Here is a 22,163-nt window from a genome sequence, read left to right as displayed (position 1 = left end):
GAAATGAATGAACCTGGGAGACAGGAATTAATTTATAAATTATTCTCTTTAGAATTTGAATGAGTCTGAAAGGCAGACATTGTTTTGTGAAAAAATTCATCTCCTTTTCTGTGATAGGTAATGAGATTTCAGAGAGGGGATGGAAGGCAATTGCGTTTTCTTTGTGGGTCCAGTCTTAAAGGTGATAAGAGAATATCAGAGAAGAGCCTCATCCTGTGCCTTGCGAGAGACAAAGTGTTGGTGGAGGCTGGAGGGCGGGGTCAGAGAGACCTTGAGGCTGCTGCTTTTAGTTCAGCATACCAAAATATCGTATTTTGGGGTATCATTTTTCTGAGCCCCAAAATTGCCTTCTCTACTGCTGCATGATCTGTATAACATCTATAGTCATTCTCTCTTTTGATTCTCAGTGCTTAATCCCTTATAACCCCCATCCCAATCATCACCATCTTATTTACATGATTATTGGTTGTCACAATCACCGCTCCAGAATATACACTCCATGACAACAGACTTTGTCCATCTTCATTACTGTATCACCAGAGCTAACACCATGTCTGGCGCAGGGTTGTTACTAAATACATATTGGTTGATAAAATAATAAAGTGTAAGCTGGGCACAGTGGGTCATGTCTGTAATTCCAGCACTTTGGGAGGCCAAGGTGGGAGGATTGCTTGACCCCAGGGGTTCGAAACCACCTGAGCCCCATGGCGAGACCCCTGTCTCTACAAAAATTAGCCAGGCATGGGGTGTGGCTGTAGTCCCAGTTACTCAGGAGGTTGAGGTGAGAGGATTCCTTGAGCCCAAGATGTCTAGGCTGCAGTGAGCCAATATCATGCCACTACATTCCAGCCTGGGGGACAAATTGAGACCCTCTCTCAAAAAAATAAAAAAGAAAGAAAAAGGGAAAGAAAAAATATAAAGCAATATTTCCCTCTGGAGCAGTGGTACAGATCATACTGCTACATTGTGACTTACAAATTGAATCCTGACATAAAATGTACTGTCTAAAAACAACATTTACTAAATGAGTTGAGCAGCCACCACACAGTTGCTACTCTCTAACACCAGCACCTCTATCTTGCTGAGCTCCAGCAAAGAAGGAAGGTAAGTAAGGAGGTGTCTGCTACTTACCACGGCTCCTACAAAACTGGTCCCAGAAAACATCTGGCTACAAATGCCTTTCCCAAGAGGGCGCCCTCTACTGGAGAAGTGAAGAAACCTCAGCATTACAGGCTTGATCCTGTGGCACTCCATGAAATTAGATGTTATCAAAAGTCCACCAAATTTCTGATTTGCAAACTTTCATTCCAGTAACTGATATTAGAAATTGCTTAGGACTTCAAAACAGATTTGTGTTGTCAGAGCAACACAATGAGGTCTATTGTGGAAAGCAAGTGTGGTCTCTCATGTGGGACTTTCACCCTGGGTGCCATCTGTATCAAACGTGTAACAGTGTCTTTTTGTTTCTTTTTATATTTCATTTGTATTTATATTTTTAGAGACAAGATTTTGCTGTGTCACCCAAGCTGGAGTGCAGTGGCATGATCATAGCTCATTGCAGCCTTGAACTCCTGGGCCAAGTAATCCTCCTCCCTTAGCCTCCCGAGAAGCCAGGATTACAGACACACACTACCAGACCTGGCTAATTAAAAAATTTTTTAGAGAGGGGTGTCTTGCTATGTTGCCCAGTCTGGTCTTGAAATTCTCCAGGCTCAGCCTCCCATTTAGCTGGGATTGCAGGCACAAGCCACCACACCCAGCCCAAAGTATAACAGTTATGACTAAAGACATCCAGCTACCATGCTACATAGATTGAGAATGTGTTTAAGAATCCACTATGCCTGGGTATGGTAGCTCACACCTGTAATCCCAGCACTTTGGGAGGCTGAGCCAGGAAGATAAATTGAGCTCAGGAGTTTAAGACCAGCCCGAGCAACATAGTGAGACCTCTTATCTACTAAAAGTTAAAAAAAAAAAAAAAATAGCCAGGCTTGGTGGCATGCACTTGTAGTCCCAGGTACTTAGGAGGCTGAAGCAGGAGGATGGCTTGTGGCCAGAAGGTCAAGATTGCAGTGAGCTAAAATCACACCACTGCATTCCAGCCTGGGTGACAGAGCAAGCCCCTATCTCAAAAGGAAAAAAAAGGAATCCACTATGAAAGGAAACATTTCATTCTCAAAACAAACAAACAAAAAAACCTCTCATCTTCCTGTTAGTGGTAGTTTTGAATGTTCAATATTTTTTCCTCATGGGGTCAAAAAGTACCTAAGTATATAATTGCAAGTGGAAAAATAGGGGATAGAAATCAGATATTGACAGTTTTACCATTTTTATTTATATGCGAATTGTTAATATGAATGTGGAAATATAAAGCACTGAGGCAAATCAAAATGTTTTATTAAACAAGTGTCAGTAATTCACCTTTATAACAATTATAAATAAACTTGTTAGATTTTCCTGGACAATGCCAGCATTTGGATTTTTACAAACAAGTAAATGTTGGCTGGGCACAGTGGCTCACGCCTGTAATCCTAGCATTTTTGGAGGCCAAGTTGGGCAGATCGCACGAGGTCAGGAGTTTAAGACCAGCCTGGCCAACATTGTAAAACCCCGTCTCTACTAAAAAAAATACAAAAATTAGCTGACCATGGTGGCGTGTGCCTGTAGTCCCAGCTACTAGGAAGGCTGAGGCACCAGAATTGCTTGAATCCAGGAGGGAGGTTGAGTGAGCCGAGATGGAGCCATGGCACTCCAGCCTGGATGACAGAGCAAGACATTGTCTCCAAAAAAAAAAAAAAAAAACCCAAGAAAACAAAAAAAAAAACCCACCACCACAACAAAAAACAACCCACACAATTTAATGTCTTATTGATGGCAACTCAATTGTGTTTGTAGTTTGTTTTTTTTAACAGGGTCTCGCTCTGTCATCCAGGGTGGAGTGCAATGGCTCAATCACAGCAATCTGCAACCTTCACCTCCAGGACTCAAGCAATTCTCCTGCCTCAGCCTCCCAAGTAGCTGGGACTACACATGCACACCACGACACCCAACCAATTTTTGTATTTTTTGTAGAGCCAGAGTTTTGCCATTATGTTAATTCATTCTTAGGCTGCTATGAAGAAATACCCAGGACTGGGTAATTTATAAAGAAAAGGGATTTAATTGACTCACAGTTCTGTATGGCTGGGGAGGCCTCAGGAAACTTACAATAATGGCAGAAGACCTCTTCACAGGGCAACAGAAGAGAGAATGAGAGCAAGAAGAGGAAATGCCACACGTTTAAAAAACCATCAGGTTTCATGAGAACTCACTCACTATCATGAGAACAGCATGGGAGGAACTGCCCCCATGATTCAATTATTAATACCTCCCACTGGGTCCCTCCCACAACATGTAGAGATTATGGGAATTAAAATTCAAGATGAAATTTGAGTGGGAACACAGCCAAACCATATCAGCCATGTTGCCCAAGCTGGTCTCGAACTCCTGAGCTCAAGAGATCCACCCGCCTCAGCCTCCCAAAGTGCCAGGATTACAGGCGTGAACTACAGCACTCAGCAGTAGCATCTTAATCTACAGTAGATTTTATCCATTCACTATGCAGATAGATAGTTCTTGATTTATGTGAATTTTATTTACAATTTTTTTGGCTTTATTATGGTGGAACAATGATATGCATTCAGTAGAAACCATCCTTTGAGTACCCATACAACCATTCTGGTGTTTTTTGTTTTCATTTTGGTTTTTGTTTTGTTTTGTTTTGTTTTGTTTGAGACAGGGTTTTGCTCTATCACCCAAGCTTGAGTGCAGTGGTATGATTACGGCTCACTGCAGTCACTGCAGCCTTGACCTCCTGGGCTCAAGTGATCCTCCCACCTCAGCCTCCAAAGTAGCTGGAACTACAGGCACATGCCACTATGCCCAGGTAATTTTTGTATTTTTTATAGAGATGAGGTTTCTCCATGTTGCCCAGGCTGATCTCAAACTCCTGGTCTCAAGCAATCTGCCTGCCTCAGCCTCCCAGATTGCTGGAATCACAGGTATGAGTCACCATGCCTGGCCCAACCATTCTGTTTTTTACTTTCAGTACAATATTCAATAAATTACATGAGATATACAACACTATTATAAAATAACCGTTGTGTTCAATGATTTTGCCCAATTGTAGACTAACATAATAAATATTCTGAGCACATTTAAGTTAGGCTAGGCTAAACTATGAACGTCAGCAGGTTAGGCATATTAAATGTATTTTTGACTTAAGGTATTTTCAATTTATGATGGGTTTAGCAGGACATAACCCCATTGTAAACTGAGGAACATCTACACTTTTCTAACTGAGTTGTCTACGATCACCACCACCATTGCCATCACCCTTGCCATTAGTCATCATGGTTTCTTCCTTGGCAGTTGCTACCACAGCAAATGTCTCCCCAAAGTTCATGTGTTAGAAACGTAATCCCTAATGATGCAACACTGTTGGGAAGTGGGGCCTAATTGGAGGTGTTTTGGTCATGAGGGTTCCAACCTCATGAATGAATTAATACCAATTATAAAAAGGCTGACACTGTGAGCTCATTCTCCTGCTCTCTTGCACCCTCCCTTTGACTTCCCCCATGGGAAGATGCAGCAAGAAGGCCCTTGCAAGATGCTGGCCCCATGACCTTGAACTTCCTAGTCCTCAAAACTGTAAGCCAATAAATTTCTGTTTATTCTAAATTATCCAGTCTCATGAATTCTGTTATGACAGCACAAAACAGACTAAAACAGAGGTCAGTCATCACAGTTACCAGTTTTGGCAAGATTTTAATGAATAAAAGAATCACTTAATTTGTACTGCAAAATGGCATGTTTTCTGCAGATCTGCAATGAGAAAGGAACAGATGATGTTACACGTTTTTTCTCATGCTTCCGTGAGATGGGGATTCAACAACTCTTCTAGGAATAATATAAGCTATGACATAGTTTGATAAAATCCACAGAAGTGAATTGATTTGATGCCATCATTAAAATTTCCACTGTAGAATGGCAAGGAATTTATTGAGATAGTGTCATTTTTGTTGGTGGTGTTTCTAAATACAATCTGAAATAATTTGTTAGATCAAAGGCTTGCTTTTCCCCCCTGAACAGAGTTGATTCACAGTAAAATTTACCACATCAGAACTATTTGTTGACATGATACTTTCTACCTTGCATTCAGAACTAGATGCTGGAGATTACAAAGAATGGTTTGCCTTTGAATCAAAGGTGTAGCGATTTGCCTGTGTAAACATTTTCTGAACTGCGATGGTTGCTAAGAAGCCAGCAGGAGTGGGGGAAGAATTGAAGAGGCTGCTTTGCCTTCCTAGTGAAATGAATATCCATCCTCATAGACAGGCAAAAATCAGACTGTAATATTTTGTTAAATCTTATAAAAAGTATCTAGTATTTCAATACTTTAAAAGTCCTTGCATTTTTCAAAAGCTAAGCAGAACCTGGAACCAACGCCTGGGTCCTGGGGAAGCAGTCTGTGCAGCAGGAGCCTGCCTCGGGTGCACATTGGAACTAGGGGGAAAAAAGTTGCTTCTACCTGTAGTGCCTCTCCAGGTTCCACTACTGACACAGCTTAACATTATGCCAACAGGCAAAGGAACAATATTTAAAAGACGTAGGTCCATTTTCACAGAGGAAGTAATGAATGAATTTGGAACTGAGAGGCAATAAATGGATAATAGCACAGCAATTAATGTGGACTGGTGGACTTCAGGTAAGGCTGGATCTTGGGGTAGCCCAAAAAATTTATAATAAATAAACTCTCTTTTCATCTCAAAAAAAGAAAAAAAAATAGATAGACAGGACCTGGGGCCTTAAAGTCTTTCTGTTTCACAGAGCACTCTGAGTAATATAAAACTGGATGATAGATAACTAAATCTCTTTTTGTGCCCTATTTAAAATGGAAAGTTCAAAAGTTGCATATTGGCATTAAGACAAAGATGATTCATTCACCCCATCTCAGAAAAGAGTAAAAATGAAACGAGCCATCTTATAACTAAAATCAACACAAATGTACTTGGTCTAGAACTTTCCATAAAAAAGGACATCGAGGCTGGGTGTGGTGGCTCACGCCTGTAATCCCAGCTCTTTGGGAGGCCAAGGCAGGTGGAGCATGAGGTCAGGAGATTGAGACCATCCTGGCTAACACAGTGAAACCCAGTTTCTACTAAAAATACAAAAAATTAGCCAGGTGTGGTGGCACGCACCTGTAGTCCCAGCTACTTGGGAGGCTGAGGCAGGCGAATCGCTTGAACCCAGGAGGCAGAGGTTGCAGTGAGCTGAGATCATGCCACTGCACTCCAGCCTGGGCATCAGAACGAGACTCCATGTCAAAAAAATAAAAAATAAAAAGACATTGAACCATCACAAAAGTTCATATGAAAGACATCACCCAAAGGCTAGTAAGGAATAATATTTTAATTTAATTTTTTTTTTCAGACGGAGTTTTGCTCTTGTTGCCCAGGCTGGAATGCAATGGCACGATCTTGGCTCACTGCAACCTCCTCCTCCCAGGTTCAAGCGATTCTCTTGCCTCAGCCTCCTGAGTAGCTGGGATTAAAGGCACCGACCATCACGCCCATCTAATTTTTGTACTTTTAGTAGAGACAGGATTTCACCATGTTGGCCAGGCTGGTCTTGAACTCCTGACCCCAGGTGATCCGCCCACCTCAGCATCCCAAAGTGCTGGGATTACAGGCATGAGCCACTGCACCCGGCCTTGATTTAACTTTTAAAATAATTATTATTTACTCAAAAAATGGACGACCAAGCTTATGTAACAGCCCAATGGATTCATGTTGCCTGCTACCTAGACAGAACCAATTTATCAAGACAGGGGAATTGCAATACAGAAAGAGTTTAATTCATGCAGAGCTGGCTGTATAGGAGACCTGAGTTTTATTATTACTGAAATCAGTCTCCCTGAAAAGTCAGAGATGGGGGTTTTTAAGGACAATTTGGTGTGTCAGGGCCAGTGAATCAGGAGTGCTGATTGATTGCGTCAGAGATGAAATCATTGAGAGTCGAAGCTGTTCTTTTGCGCTGAGTCAGTTTTTGAATGGGGGGCTACAAGATCAGATGAACCCATTGATTGATCTGGGTGGTGCCAGCTGATCCGTCAAGTGCAGGGTCTGCAAAATATCTCACAATATCTTAGGTTTTACAGTAGCGATATTGCTTCCCCAGGAGCAATTTGGGGAGGGTCAGAATCTTGTGGCCTCTAGCTGCGTAACTCCTAAACCATAATTTCTAATCTTGTCGCTAATTTGTTAGTCCTACAAATGCAGTCTAGTCCTGAGGCAGGAAGGAGGTTTGTTTTGGGAAAGGGCTGTTATCACCTTTGTTTCAAAATTAAACTATAAGTTCCCCCCAAAGTTAGTTCGTCCTACGCTCAGGAATGAACAAGGACAGCTTGGAGGTTAAAAGGAAGATGGAGTTGGTTAGGTCAGATCTCTTTCACTGTAATAATTTTCTCAGTTATAATATTGCAATGCTGGTTTCAATTCTAGCCCTTTGGGAGGCCAATGTAGGAGGATCACTTGAGCCCAGGAGTTCAAGACCAGCCTGGGCAACATGGTGAAGCCCTGTCTTTGCAAAAATTACAAAAATTAGACAGGCATGGTGATACATGCCTGTAGTCCCAGCTACTCAGGAGGCTGAGGTGGGAGTATCACTTGAGGCCAAGAGGTCAAGGCTACAGGGAACTGTGATCATGCCACTACACTCCAGACTGGGTGACAGAGAGAGATCATGTCTCAAAAAAAAAGAAAAGAAAACTTAAATTAGATAATAAATTTAAGAACAGGCCGGGAGTGGTGGCTCACCCCTGTAATCCCAGAACTTTGGGAGGCCAAGGCAGGTCGATCACCTGAGGTCAGGAGTTTAAGACCAGCCTGGCCAATATAGTGAAACCCCGTCTCTATTAAAATTACAAAATATCAGCCAGGCATGGTGGTGGGCACCTGTAATCCCAACTACTCATAGGTGGCAGAGGGTAGGGCTGAGGCAAGAGAATCACTTGAACCCGGGAGGCGGAGGTTGCAGCGAGCTGAGATCATGTCATTGCACTTCAGCCTGGGCAACACGAGTGAGACTCCACATAAAAAAAAAAAAAAAAAAAAAAAAAGAATAAATATTCATTGTTATGGGCTGAGTTGTGTCATCCCCAAATTCATAAGTTAAAGTCTTAACCCCTAGTTCCTCAGAATTGACTGTGTTTGTTAAAGTGAGGTCATTAGGGTGGACTCCAATCGAAAATGACTGGTATCCTTATATGACAAAGAAATTTAAACACCAGCATACACAGAGAAAAGACCATTGGAGGATACAGGGAGAAGACAGCCATCTGCAAGATAAGGAGAGAGTCCTCAGGAGACACTAATTCTGCCAACACCTTTTTTTTTTCTTTTTTTTTTTGAGATAGGGTCTCACTGTGTTGCCCAGGCTGGAGTGTAGTGGCACAATCTTGGCTCACTGCAGCCTTGACCTTCTGGGCTCAAGCAATCCTCCTACCTCAGTCACTGCAGGTACACACCCATGCTCAGTTAATTATTGTATTTTTTGTAGAGACAGGCTTTCACCAAGTTGCCCAGGCTAGTCTCAAACTCCTGGGCTCAAGCGATCCACCCGCCTCGGCCTCCCAAAGCGCTAGTATTACAGGCATGAGCCACCATGCTTGGCCAGGGGTAATGTACTTCTGACAGGGGTATAAATTGCTATTACCTTCTGAAGAAAAATTTGACAAGAAATATTAACCTTAGAAAGTGAATACACTTTGACATATCAGTTATACTTTTGAGAATGAATGATATGGAAATATCAATGTTGTCAAAGATGTTTATTACAGCATAGGTTATACATGTGAAAAATTATAAATTTCCTAGATATAAGAATTAAAAGGATTAGTTTAAGAAATGTTAGCTCTTGGCATGTAATCCCAGCACTTTAGGAGGCCAAGGTGGGCAGATCACTTGAGGCTAGGAGTTCGAGACCACCCTGGCCAACATGGTGAAACCCCATCTCTACTAAAAACACAAAAATTAGCTGGGCGTGGTGGTGCATGCCTGCAGTCCCAGATAGTTGGGAGGCTGCAGCATGAGAATTGCTTGAACCCAGGAGATGGAAGTTGCAGTGAGCCAAGATCACACCACTGCAATCCAGACTGGGCAACAGAGCAAGACTCTATCTCAAAAACAAAACAAAACAAACAAACAAACAAAAAACACACATTAAAAACATTAAAAAAAAAAGAGAGAGAGAGAGAGAAATGGAGAAATGTTGGCTCCTTAAGCTAAAATACCAAGTAGTCATTACAATTGCTATTTTGGCAGGTCAATTAGATATACATAAAGTTATTTGTTTAATTTATGAGCTATTTTAAATACAAAATAAATAAGAATAATATGAATACCTATCACTGATTTTGAAAATGTTAATATTTTGACAATTTGCTTTTTTTTTTTTTTTTTGCTTCTTTTTAAAAAGAAATAGAACATTACAGATCCAGTTAAATAATCTTGGTGCCCCTCCCCAGTGGTATTTTCCTCCCACCACCATCCTCATCCTCTGAAAGGTAACCATTGTCAAAAATTCCCTTCACTCAACAATGTATTTTCAAAATACATTACTTTGAATCATGTAGCTGTAGCCTATTCTTTTTTTTTTTTTTTTTTTTTTTTTGAGATGGAGTTTTGCTCTTGTTGCTCAGGCTGGAGTGCAATGGCACGATCTCGGCTCACTGCAACCTCTGCCTCCCAGGTTCAAGCAATCCTCCTGACTCAGTTTCCTGAGTAGCTGGGATTACAGGTATGCACTACCACACCTAGCTAATTTTGTATTTTTAGTAGAGACGGGGTTTCTCCATGTTGGTCAGCCTGATCCCAAACTCCCGACCTCAGGTGATCTGCCTGCCTTGGCCTCCCAAAGTGCTGGGATTACAGGTATGAGCCACCACACCAGGCCTCTTTTTTTTATTATTATAACTTTTATTTTAGGCTCAGGGATACATGTGCAGGTTTGTTCTTAATATTTAGATAAACTGCATGTCACAGGGGTTTGGTGTACAGATTATTTCATCCCTCGGGTAATATATTGCCCAATATTTCTTCTAATTGTGACATAATGTTCCATTATATGAGTACAGTATAATATACCTTTCTCTTCTTTTGGTGAATAACTTGTTTTTGTTTTGTTCTTGTTTTTGTTTTCTGATTTTATTCCTATACCATGCACAAGGTTGCCATGAATATTCCTGTAGCTATTTCCTTGGGCACGTGTGTGAGATTTTCTCCAAGGTGTATATTTAAGATTTGAATTGCTGAGGCATTAAGTATATGCATCTTTACCTACACTAGATATTGCCTCAATGCTTTGCAAAATGGTTGTATCAATTTACGCTCCCATATGTATCAGGTAGTTTTTGCTGTGTAACAAATCATTCCTTAACACAGTGGCTTAAAAACCAACATTTATTATTTTTCATGATTTTTTGGATTGGCAGCCTGTTCTCTTGGGCTTGTGATCTTGGCTGGGGCTGGGTTTTCTAAGATAGCTTATTCATATGTGATAGCAGGGCAAGAGGAATAGCTGGAGTCTCTCTCCACATGGCCTCTCATCATTTAGGAGGCTAGGTCCAGCTCGCTCACATACAAGCAGAAAGATTCTTGCCAGCAAGAAAGTACAAAGCCCTAGTGAACAGAAGCTTTTCAAGTCTCTATTTTCATCACGTTTGCAAATGTCCCATTAGCCAAAGCAAGTCATATGACCAAGCTCAGATTCAAGGGGCAGAGAAACATACTCTAGCCTTTGGTGGCAGAAGAGACAAAATTACCTTGTAAAGTGTTATACATACAGTCATGGGAGCAATATGTGGCTTTTTCTTTTTTCTTTTTTTTGCAACCTACTATATACTGGCAGTGGGTGAAAGTTCTGTTTCCCTGCATTCTTGACAACACTTAGTATTAAGTGACTTTTAAATTTTTTGCCAATCTGAGAAGGATTTTTAAAAATCTCACTATTGTTTCTATTTTAATTTGCATTTTTCTGGTCATTAGGAAGGTTGTATATCTTTTTGCATAATTATTGGCAGAGCACTTATTATTATTTTTTTTTAAATAAGGTTTCACTCTGTTGCCCAGGCTGGAGTGCAGTAGTATGATCATGGCTCCCTGCAGCCTTGACCTTGGGGGCTCAAGTGATCCTTCCACCTCAGCCTCCTCAGTAACTGGGACTAAGGGTGCTTGCCACCATGTTCGACTGATGTTTTTATTTTGGTAGAAACAAGGTCTCACTATGTTGCCTAGGCTGGTCACGAACTCCTGAGCTCGAGCCATCCTCCTTCATTGGTCTCCCAAAGTGCTGGGATTACAAGAATAAGCCGTTGCACCTGACCAGGCTGCAAAACTTCTCTTTTTTTGACCAAGTCTCGCTCTATGGCCCAGGCTGAAGTGCAGTGGCGCAATCTCAGCTCACTGCAGTCTCCACCTCCCAGGCTCAAGCAATTCTTGTGCCTCCATCCCCCGAGTAGCTGGTGGCATGCGCGTCCATGTGAAGAGACCACCAAACAGGCTTTGTGTGAGCAACAAGGCTGTTTATTTCACCTGGGTGCAGGCAGGCTGAGTCCGAAAAGACAGTCAGCGAAGGGAGATGGGGTGGGACTGTTTTATAGGAATTGGGTAGGTAGTGGAAAATTACAGTCAAAGGGGGTTGTTCTCTGGCTGGCAGGGACTGGGGTCACAGGTGCTCAGTGGGGGAGCTTCTGAGCCAGGAGAAGCAATTTCACTAGGTAATGTCATCAGTTAAGGCAGGAATCAGCCATTTTCACTCCTTTTGTGATTCTTCACCTGCTTCAGGCCGTCTGGATGTATATGTGCAGGGTTAGGCTCAGAGACCTGACAGCTGGGAATACAGGTGTAGGCCACCATACCCAGCTAATTTTTGTAGTTTTAGTAGAGATAGGTTTCACCATGTTGGCCAGGCTGGTCTCGAATGCCTGACCTCAAGCAATCCACCCGCCTTGGCCTCCCAAAATGCTGGGATTATGGGCATGAGCCACTGCACCTGGCCTCATCTCTTAAAGTAACATGCACACACATACACAGGAGAAAGAATGAAAGAACATATATTGGGGTAGTTCAATTTGGGTAGTGGAGTTACAGATAATTTTTATTTTCTCGTATCTAAATTTTCTAAAATGAGCATCTATTACAGAGGGAAGAAACTAAATGAATATGTTAAAATGTCTTGGAAAAATTCCCAACTGGGCTAACAATAACTAGGTGCACTGAAATTTAATTCTGACACTAACCACCCCGAATTAGCCTCAGACTCAACAAATTAAGGCTCGGTCCTCCACAAGACTGCCCTCCCGTCAGATGCAAGCCCTCAGTAGGGACCCCAGGTCATCCATACTCTGACCTACTGGCAGCAGATTTTGGGGTCCCATGATCCACTCAGTTTCAGTAACTTGCTAGGACAACTCACAGAACTCAGGAAAGTGCTATACTTATGATTATAATTTTATTATAAAAGTTACATGTAGGGTAAGGTCTGGGAGGGAACACAGAGCTTTCTTGTTCTCTCCTCTTGAAATCAAGAAACATCACCCTCCTAGCACATCAATGTATTCACCAACCAGGAAGCCCTACTGAGCCTCCGCGACCAGAGACTTTTATTGGGGTTTCATTATCTAGGCATGATTGATTTAATCACTGTCTGCTCAACTGAACTCAGTCTCCAGCCCCAGTCCCCTCTTTGGAAGTCAGGAGGTCAGACTGATATTAAAGCGCCAACCCTCAAATTAAGTGGTTGTCTTTCCAGTGACCAGTCCCCTTCCTGTAGCCATCCAAGAGCCTGCCATTATCACCTCATTAGCATAGCAAAGACTCCCATTCTTTCAGAAATTCCAGGCCAGGTACGGTGGCTCATGCCTGTAATTCCGGCACTTTGGGAGGCCGAGGTGGGTGGATCACTTGAGGTCAGGAGTTCGAGACCAGCCTGGCCAGCATGGTGAAACACCATCTCTACTAAAAATGCAAAAATTAGCTGGGTGTGGTGGTGGGCACCTGTAATCCCATCTTCTTGAGAGCCTGAGGCAGAAGAATCCCTTAAACCCAGGAGCAGAAGTTGCAGCAAGCTGAGATTGCACCACTGCACTCCAGCCTGGGCGACAGAGCAAAATTCTGTCTCAAGAAAAAAAAAAAAAAAGGAAAGAAATTCCAAAGGTTTAGAAACTCTTTGCCAAAAACATGAGACAAAGATCAAATTTTTTATTGGGTGACATAAATATATTACATTTAGTGTATTACTTGTCCAAAAAAAATAGGCAATTCAAGTTAAAATTGTCTAGTGAAAATATGGGCAATTGAGTTTTAAAATGTCTAATATCTAGTTTAATATATTTGCTTGTTTTTTGTTTTTTCAAGACAGGGTTTTTCACTCTGTAGCCCAGGCTGGAGTGCAGTGGTGTAATCACAGCTCACTGCAGTCTCAAACTTCAGGGCTCAAGTGGTCCCACCGCAGCCTCTAGAGTAGCAGGGACTACAGGTACTCACCACCATGTCTGGCAAATTTTTGTATTTTTTATAGAGACAGGGTTTTGCCATGTTGCCCAGACTGATTGGGAACTCCTGAGCCCGGGTGATCCACCTGCCTGGGCCTCCCGAAGTGCTGGGATTACAGGCGTGCCCAGCCTTAGTTTAATATTGTCTTTCATGTACTGATAGCAGCAGGAGGCAGTCAAATGACTAGGAGGACAGGGGCGGGTCCCCGGTGAAACTCCACCTTCAAGCCAAAGGCAGTTTAAAGCCTGATAACCAAGCTAAAAGTCTTGGAAAAACATAGGAACTGAACTGGATTGAGAATATCTTTCCATTTGGCATGCTTTCTTCTGATGGATCCTCACCCTTCACCTATTTTACATATACCTACTCTTTCCTAATTGTTTTTTTACACTCATGCTCACCTTTGAATGGTGCCTTTGTTTTAGCCTTTTTTGGATACTCACAAACCAATTAGCACTCACTTCCACCTTCTGAGCCCACAAAAGCCCCAGACCCAACCACACTGAGAGACAGACCACCCGACCAAGTGGGTCTTGGTGTTAGTTACTGAGTGATGAAACAGCTGATGAAACAGCTCTCAGTGGAGAGGGGACACAAGACAAGACCACCCTTGTGTCCCCTCTCCATTGAGAGCTGTTTCATCAGCTGTTTCATCACTCAGTAAAACTCTTCTCTGCCCTCCTCACCCTTCAATAGTCAGCATAATCTCATTCTTCTTGGATGGGGACCAAGAACTCGGGACCCCTCCGAATGCAGGTACAAAGACAACAGTAACACTGTAGCCCTCTGCCCTGCCCCCTCTTCCAAGCTCAGCAGTTGCCATATGTGACGGAAAGCAGCAGGGGCAGGTCAGCCCCAAACCCGTGGGCTGGAGCAGGGCAATGGGACTGACAGAACTGTTAACATGCCCCTGATCCTCAGGCTGTGGTGGGACTAAAACAGCTATTAGCACACTGTAACACCCCCTCTGGGGCTTTGGAGTCGCAGGTTTTGCTGTTTGTATGCCACGGCGTACCCCTCGTCTGTATGCTGGAGTCCACCATGGGAGTCACTTGCCACACGACTGGGCCAGCCACTAGCCCCGCATGTAGCCGGCCCTTGGAGAGGCCAGCCGGACCCTGGACTCACTTGCCCACAAACCCCCTCCCACTGGGGGCTGGCACTGCAGTCACGGTGGCCACAGGATCCATGCTGCAGTGCAAGCCAGGCACGGGTCAGCAGGCTGAGTGGGCAGGGTGTCTCCTGTGGGGAGCCCTGGGCCAAGTGAGGCCTGGGCGGAGGTGTTACCAGCTGGAGGTTTCCTGCTGGCAAGGTGGCTGAGAAAAATCCTGCGTTAGTACCAGACAGTATGCTGTGTGATGGATTGAAGACAACACGGGATTCTGACCCTTCCATTTTCTAGTGGCTGTGACTTCAGCCCTCAGTTCATTGTGTCCTTCAGGTCCTTCAGTGAAACTCCTCGTATCCCTCAGTTGCTGGAAAGTGCCACTGAGCTCATGCCTGTGAAAGAGCTTTGTAAAATGCAAAGTTATATACAAATAATACAGCAGTTCCTCCTTATTCTTGGGTTCATTTTTCACAGTTTTAGTTATCCTCAATAGAATTAAGAAGAGAGTTAATCTACAATCTAAGAAGCAGAAGTTACAACTACATGCTACATGACTCAGATCAGAGTCACATCTCTCTCAAGGCTTATAGTGTTTTGGGGGGTTTCAACAGCTTTTACATTTTATTTTCACTTTATGCATAGGAAAAAGCATAGCACTTACAGGGTTCAGTACTATCCACTTACAGGTTCAGTAACTATCCACTGGGGGTCTTGGAACGTACCCCCTGTGGATAAGGGAGGACTAATGTAGTATGATTATCATCATCAACAGCAGCTATGACACCAGGATAGCTAGGCTAGAGAGAGCTCTCTGAGTCATAGGTCATGTTCATGACTCACTGTTGTGGGAAGTCAGGGACCCTGAATGGAGGGACCGCTGGAGCCATGGCTGAGCAACATAAATTGTGATGATTTCTTGGACATTTATCACTCCCCTAATAATACTTTTATAATTTATTATGCCTGTCTTACTTTAATATCTTAATCCTGTTATCTTCATAAGCTGAGGATGTACGTCACCTCAGGACCCTGTGATGATTGCGTTAACTGTACAAATTGATTGTAAAACGTGTGTTTGAACAGTATAAAATCTGATTGTAAAACATGTGTATTTGAACAATATGAAATCAGTGCACCTTGAAAACGAACAGAATAATGGCGATTTTAGGGAACAAGGGAAGACAACCTACAGGGTCAGGCAAAAAGAGCCATATTTTTCTTCTTGCAGAGAGTCTATAAACGGACGTGCAAGTAGAAGAGCTATCTCTAAATTCTTTTCCTAGCAAAGAATATAATATTAAGACCCTAAGAAAAGAATTGCACTTCTAGGGGGAGGTCTATAAATGATCACTCTGGGACTGTCTGTCTTATGTAGTTGAGATAAGGACTGAAATACGCCCTGGTCTCCTGTAGTACCCTCAGGCTTATTAGGGTGGGGAAAAAATCCTGCCCTGGTAAATTTGAGGTCAGACTGGTTCTCTGCTCTCAAACTGTGTTTTCTATTGTTTAAGATGTTTATCAAGACAATACATGCACAGCTGAACATAGACCCTCATCAGTAATTGTAATTTTGCCCTTTGCCTTGTGATCTTTGCTTTTGTCCTCGCCCTGTTCCCTAATAAGCATGTGATCTCCCTTTTGCCCTTTGAAGCATGTGATCTTTGTGACCTACTCTCTGTTCATACACCCCCTCCCCTTTTAAAATCCCTAATGAAAACTTGCTGGTTTTGCGACTCTGGTGGGCATCATGGACCTACCAATATCTGATGTCACCCCGGCAGCCCAGCTGTAAAATTCCTCTCTTTGTAGTCTTTCTCTTTATTTCTCAGACTGGCCGACACTTATGGAAAATAGAAAGAACCTGTGTTGAAATATTGGGGGCAGGTTCCCCTGATAACTCACTGGTCCCAAATTCAGCCCCAAGAAGACTGAATTAGTTAGCTCCCACTACCATAACAAGATACCACAGACTGTGTGGCTAAAACAACAGAATTTATTTCTTCACAGTTCTGGAGTCTAGCAATCCAAGAATAAGGTGCCAGCAAGGTTGGTTTCTGGTGAGGCTTCCCTTTCTGGTTTGTCAATGGCCATCTTCTCACTGTGTCTGTCCTCTTGTGTGCATCCACAAAGAGAGAGAAAGAGTTCTTAGGTGTCTTTTACTCTTCTTACAAGGACACTGGTCCTATTGTATTAGGGTCCCAGTCTGATGACCTCATTTAATGTTAACTACAGTCTTAAAGCCCTACCTCCAAATATAGTCACATCAGAGGTCAGGACTTCAACATGTGAATTTGGGAAGGGACACATTTGGTCCATAACAAAGACCATAATCTTGAGTGGAAAAGAGTCCTAAGATTAGGGTTTTCACACAGTGAAGGGTCTTAAATTTATTGGTACATTCAATCCTGGAGCACTTCCTTTAGTAAGAATGACAGAGTGCTAAGCAGTAGTTTCCGTATCTTTTTTTTTTTTTTTTCTTTTTTTTTTGAGACAGAATATCTCTCTGTTACCCAGGCTGGAGCGCAGTGGCATGATCTCGGCTTACTGCACCCTCTGCCTCCTGGGTTTGATTCTCCCACCTCAGCCTCCCCAGTAGCTGGGATTACAGGCACGTGCCACCATGCCTGGCTAATTTTTGTGTTTTTAGTAGCCATGGGGTTTCACCATGTTGCCCAGGATGGTCTTGAACTCCTGGCCTCAGGTGATCCACCTACCTCAGCCTCCATCTTTTAAGGAAACCTCTGTGTAACACATTACAATAGGGTTCTCCAAAGGGTGTTTGAGGAACATACCTTCCACAAGTGATGGGAATTTGGGGAAAATTATACCATTTCCCTGCTTAGAAAGTCGCAATGCCTTGGGAGGCAGAGGCGGGCAGATCACTTGAGGTTAAGGGTTCAAGATCAACCTGGCCAACATGGTGAAAGCCCATCTCTGCTAAAAATACAAAAATTAGCTGGGCGTGGTGGCATGTGCCTGCCTGGTACTCTGGAGGCTGAGGCAAAAGAATCACTTGACCCTGGGAGGTGAAGGTTGCAGTGAGCTGAGATCGCACCACTGCACTCCAGCCTGTGCGACAGAGTGAGACTCCATTACAAAACAAACCAAAACAAACAAAACAAAACAAAAAAGTCACAATGCACAGTAGCATATTAAAAATTGAAAATTTCATCCATTTACTCAAATAACATTTATTGATTTATTGAATGCCTACTATTTTCCAGGCACAAGCTGTGAGTATGGCAGGAATTAGTAGAAGTAACCTAACCTAGTATAGGAAGTAAAGGCAATGGATAGTTGAATGCTGACTCCCTCAAAATGGATGGATAGCACCAGGCTTAGTTTAGTGCTTGTTGAGCTAAGAGAGATTGTCAGAGACGTGTGAACCAGAGCAACTCCATCTTTAATAGGAGCTGGGTAAAATAAGGCTACTGGGCTGCATTCCAGTAGTTCATCATGTAGTTCCAGATGGTTCATCATTATAAGTCACAGGATGAGTTAGGAGGTCGGCACTAGATACAGGTCAAGAAGACTTTGCTGAAAAAACAGTGTGCAGTAAAGAAGCCAGACAAATCCCACCAAAACCAAGATGGCAATGAGAGTGACCTCTGATCATCCTCACTGCTACTCTCCTACCAGTGCCTGACAGTTTACAAATGCCATGGCAATGTCAGGAAGTTACCTTATATGGTCTAAAAAGGGGAGGCATGAATAATCCACCTGTTGTTTACCATATCATCAAGGAATAACCACAAAAATGGGCAACCAGCAACCCTTGGGGATGCTCTGTCTATAGGGTAGCCATTCTTTAGTCCCTTACTTTTCCAATATACTTGCTTTCACTTTACTCTGTGGACTCGCTCTGAATTCTTTCCTGCGTGAGATCCAAGAACCCTCTCTTGGGGTGTGGATCAGGACCCCTTTCTATGATCATTTTCATAACAAGAGTCTTACTGGCTTCTTGGAAGGGTGAGGGCAAAGCAGAATATTTATTAGGTTTTTGGAATCTGGAGTAAGGTGGCTATTTTGATATAGAGCTTGATTAAGATTGGACAAGTATGTGACACAATGGTTTAGGATTGGTGGACACAGCAAGGTGAGAGTTCCCAAGCATGTCTTAAAGAGTAAATGATCTTTTGATTGTATCTATTTTCCTTGGAAAGTGGTACTTACTTCAATGAGGGTAAATCGAGTAGTCTAGTGTTTGGACTAATGGATTTTCAGAAAGATCCTAGAACAAATAAAATTTTTGTCCATTTGAACCCAAAAGTATTTGAGACAGGTCTCAAGCAATTTAGAGAGTTTATTTTGGGTTAAGGACATGCCTGTCACACAGCCTCAGGAGGTCCTGATGACACATGCCCAAGGTGGTTGGGGTCCATCTTGCTTTTATACATTTTAGGGAGGCATGATACATCAATCAATACATGTAATATTTATGTGGGTTTGATCTGGAAAGGCAGGACAACTCAAAGGGAGGTGTGGCTTCCAGGTCATAGCTAGATTTAAATTTTTTCTGACTGGTAACTGATTGAAAGAGTCATCAGTAGAAAGGAGACACGCATGTCTGGGTTATGATAAGGTGTTGTGGAGACTAAGGCCTTATCAGGCAGTTGAAGCCTCTCAGTAGCAGGCTTTGGAGAGAGTAGATTGTAAATGTTTCTTACCAGACTTAAGGTCTGTGTTGATGTTAATGCTGAAGGGGTATAATGAGGCATATCTGAGCCTCTTTTCCATCATGACTTGAATTATTTTTTCAGGTTAACTCTGGAATGCCCCTGACTGAGAGTAGGGGTTCATTCAGATGATTAGGGGAGCTTAGAATTTAATTTTTTGTTTACAGCCATTTCATCCTTCTGGGTAAAAATTTCCTGAAATAAGAAAGTCAGGTAAATGTACCAGGGGTTTCCAATCTTTTGGCTTCCCTGGGCCACATTGGAAGAAGAATTGTCTTGGGCCACACATAAAATACATTAACATTAATGATAGCCAATGAGCAAAAAAAAATCTAATAATGTTTTAAGAAAGTTTATGAATTTGTGTTGGGCCTCATTGAAAGCCCTTCTGGGCTGCATGCAGACTGTGGGCCTTGGGTCGGACAAGCTTGATAGATAGTAAGCCGTGTATATGTGGGCAGTAAGTTTTGCTTTCTCTAAAGAATCTTGACTTCCCTTACACATTTGACCCAACACTCTTTTCTTTTCCCATCAGACTTATTAACATTTCAAAGAACAGATCATGATAAATGTGAAAGTAGGAGATAATTTCTATGAGAGTGTTGTAAGCCAGTGGTTCTGAAAGGGTGGTTCCCAGACCAGTAGAGCTTCAGTATCACCTGGGAACTTGTTAGAATCCTTCACCTACTAAATCAGAAACTCTGATGTGCAGTCAGCAATCTGTGTTTTCTTTTCTTCCTTTTTTTTTTTTTTTTTTCTGAGACTAGACTTTGTCTCCCAGGTTGGAGTCCAATGGTATGATCCCAGCTCACTGCAACCTCCGCCTCCCAGGTTCAAGTGATCCCCCAACCTCAGCCTCCCTTATAGCTGGGATTACTGGTGCCTGCCACCATGCTCAGCTAATTTTTTGTATTTTTAATAGAGACAGGGCTTCACCATGTTGGCCAGGATGGTCTCGAACTCCTGACCTCAGGTGATCTGCCCACCTCAGCCTCCCAAAGTGCTGGGATTACAGGCATGAGCCACTGTGCCTGGCCTCACTTGTGTTTTTAAAAAGGAAAAAAAAAATTTTTTTGTCTGCATTTCCTTAGTAGAGATGGGGGTAAATCGGTTGTTGGTAAAAGCTGTGTGCCTCTTTCTTTATATTATGACTCATATTCTTATGGCTTTCTCCTCTTTGAATTATTTGAAAACAGTACTCTCTTTGCACCAATATGAATACATTAGTGATGAATATAAAATGTATTCAAGATTTTAGAAGGGAGCTAGAAGAGAGAAGTTGTACAGCATGATATCAAGATTGCACTTAAAAATAAACAAGGCCGGGCACATTGGCTCATGCTTGTAATCCCAGCACTTTGGGAGGCTGAGGTGGGCAGATCACCTGAGGTCAGGAGTTCGAGACCATCCTGGCCAACATGGTGAAGCTCTGTCTCTATTAAAAATACAAAAAATTAGCCGGTCATGGTGGCAGGCACCTGTAATCCCAGCTACTTGGGAGGCTGAGGCAGAAGAATCGCTTGAACCTGGGAGGCGGAGGTTGCAGTGAGCTGAGATCCCACCGTTGCACTCCAGCCTGGGCAACAAGAGCGAAACTCCGTCTCAAAAATAAATAAATAAATAAATAAACTAACAAACCTTTTGAGGTATCTCATCTCCCAAATCTCTCTTCTTGGCTTAGCCTCTCTTCCTGCTCCTGATCCGCATCACCTTCTCTCTGAATTTTCTTCTAAGAGCAGTTCAGTTCAATACCCACACGACTTTCAAAAGTCTTAACCTCAGCTACTAGTTAATATAATCTTCAAGGAAATTAAAGGAATTAAATTGAAGACTTTGTTTGCCTTGTGAACAAAAAATTCCCCAGTTCCCAGGTTTCACTAAAGCTATGCTGAATGAAGGTGACATCAATTTACATTTCCCTGATTTATGTTTGTTCCATGGGCAAAGAGGAAACCTGGGTTACAGTGGTATCAGGTTTCCAGTGTGTCCACATCAGATTCTGGTCCTTTTCACTATGATGTTGCAACCTGCATGTCCCCCTGCCCTGCGTGGGGCTCAGGTCCTGCACCCACCTGTCCTGTCTCCTTCCTGATGGTTGCTAGGATCAAAACCCAGAGGGGAGAATGAGCTGCACTCACGGGGGATGACTTGGGGACTGGGTCCAGAAAGTGGCGCATCCACAAGAGGTTGTTTAGAGCTACCTAAGAGGAGTCTTCCCTGGTCCCAGACTTGGTTGCACATTAAAATCAGCTGGGGAGCTTTTAAAAATGCCTATGCCAGCCGAGTGTGGTGACTCATGCCTGCAATCCCAGCACTTTGGGTGGTTGAGGCAGGTGTATCACAAGGTCAGGAGATCAAGACCAGCCTGACCAACATGGTGAAACCCCATCTCTACTAAAAATACAAAAATTAGCTGGACATGGTGGTGCATGCCTGTAATCCTAGCTACTGAGGAGGCTGAGGCAGGAAGAATTGTTTGAACCCGGGAGGCGGAGGTTGCAGTGAGCCAAGATCATGCCACTGCACTCCAGCCTGGGCAATAGAGAGAGACTCCATCTCAAAAAAAAGAAAAAATGCCTATGCCTAGGCCACATTCCATAGCAATCACATCAGAATCCTTGGTGCAGGACCTCGGCATCAGGATTTCTCTTGTTGTTTGAGACGGAATCTTGCTCTGTCACCCAGGCTGGAGTGCAGTGGCACAATCTCGGCTCATTGCAACCTCCGCCTCCCGGGCTCAAGCAATTCTCCTGCCTCAGACTCCCAAGTAGGTGAGACTACTAGTGC

This window comes from Rhinopithecus roxellana, chromosome 16 (genome assembly GCF_007565055.1).
Source record: "Rhinopithecus roxellana isolate Shanxi Qingling chromosome 16, ASM756505v1, whole genome shotgun sequence".
NCBI classification, from domain to species: Eukaryota; Metazoa; Chordata; class Mammalia; order Primates; family Cercopithecidae; genus Rhinopithecus; species Rhinopithecus roxellana.
This window is presented reverse-complemented; position numbering follows the sequence as displayed.